We start from the raw sequence: 1,721 nt of genomic DNA, 5'->3' as shown, positions 1-1,721 counted from the left end.
GAGGTTGCTGCAGGTGCAAGGAGGTGCCAGGAGGTGCCAGGAGGTGCCGGCAGGGCCGCGGGTAGAGCCGAGCTGGCAGCAGAGGGAGCAGAGCCCAGCGCGGCCCCGGAGCAGCAGATGGTGCTGTTGCCCTGTAGGATGATGCTGCAGGGGCAGCAGAATCCCAAATCCCAAACCGGGAGTGCTGCGCCCATCTCAGGGCTCGGGCAGGGGAACCTGGATCCCAACCAGCCTCCTGCAGACCCTCTGCCCCTCTCCCCTGCACTGCCACTGGAAACCTGCAGTGCTGTGTGCTCTGCTGGGGCAGCACCTCCATCCCAAGGTTTCCCTGCATCTCTCCCCCAGCTGTTCCATGGCAAAGGGAATTTATTGTGTTCTCCATTTTTTTTCCCTTGGCTATGGAGACAATAATGAAGAAATCCTGGGACAAAGGGGCTGGCAGTAAAACTTGGATGAGTTTCTGTGTCCAGTTCTGGCCTCCTCAGCACAACAAAGACAAGGAGCTGCTGCAGAGGGACCACAAGGATGATTTGGGGTCTGGAGATTCTCTCTGATGAGAAGAGACTGTGGGAGCTGGGCCTGGTCAGTCTGGAGAAGGGAAGGGTGTGAGGGGACCCCGTCATCCCACACAAACATCTCCAGGGGGTGTCAGAGCACGGGGCCAGACTGTTCAGGGGTGCCAGTGACAAGGAGCAATGGCCATGAACCAACACACAAGAATTTCCACCTGACATGAAGAACAATTTCTTTCCATGGAGGGTGTCAGAGCCCTGGAACAGCTGCCCAGGGAGGGTGTGGAGTGTCCCTGTCTGGAGACATTCCAGTCCCACCTGGATGTGTTTCTGTGTCACCTGCTCCGGGTGACCCTGCCTGGGCAGGACTGGGTGAGCTCCAGAGGTCCCTCCCAGCCTCAATAGTTCTGTGATGCTGTGAGTCTGGGCTCCTTTTAAAGACTTTGCAGAGCACCAAGGGACCTGGAGGATCTCCCAGCCCATGGGATCTTCCCCAGGACAGAGCCAGCTCCAGCTGTGGGAGGATGCAGGAGACTGGGGACATCATGTGCCTGTCACACCCAGGCTGGGCAGGAACCTGCAGGGGAGCTGGCAGGGTGTCACAGACACATTTTGTGAAAAATCCTTTCCTTGGGATTTTTCCTCCTGAGAAGCTGAGAGGCCTCAGGAACAAAATGTAAACATTGATTATCTGCTGCTGTGGAATGCAACAGGTGCATCTGTGATTGGTCTCATGTGGTTGTTTCTGATTAATGGCCAATCACAGCCCAGCTGTCTCGGACTCTCTGTCTGACACACAAGCCTTTGTTATCATTCTTTCTTTTTCTATTCTTAGCTAGCCTTCTGATGAAATCCTTTCTTCTATTCTTTTAGTATAGTTTTAATATAATATATATCATAAAATAATAAATCAGCCTTCTGAAGCATGGAGTCAGATCCTCGTCTCCTCCCTCATCCTGGACCCCTGTGGACACAGTCACAGCAGGGACAGATTTAATGGCAATGTCCCAGAGCTGCTGCAGGAACACCCCAAAGTGAGACCCGCATGCCAGGGCGAGGGTGTCCCCAGTGTCACTTTGTCCCTCGTGGCACCAGGTGCAGCATGAGGGCTTCAAGCAGAGCAAGGCAGAGGTGCCACTGCCCTGCCAGCCCCACGGGACCCTGGGGACAGCTCCAGGCTGTGCCCTCAGTCTGGCTGAGCTGGGAGGC

The sequence above is a fragment of the Geospiza fortis genome, unplaced genomic scaffold (genome assembly GCF_000277835.1).
Source record: "Geospiza fortis unplaced genomic scaffold, GeoFor_1.0 scaffold485, whole genome shotgun sequence".
In the NCBI taxonomy this organism is placed as follows: Eukaryota; Metazoa; Chordata; class Aves; order Passeriformes; family Thraupidae; genus Geospiza; species Geospiza fortis.
Note: the sequence above shows the minus strand (reverse complement) of the source record.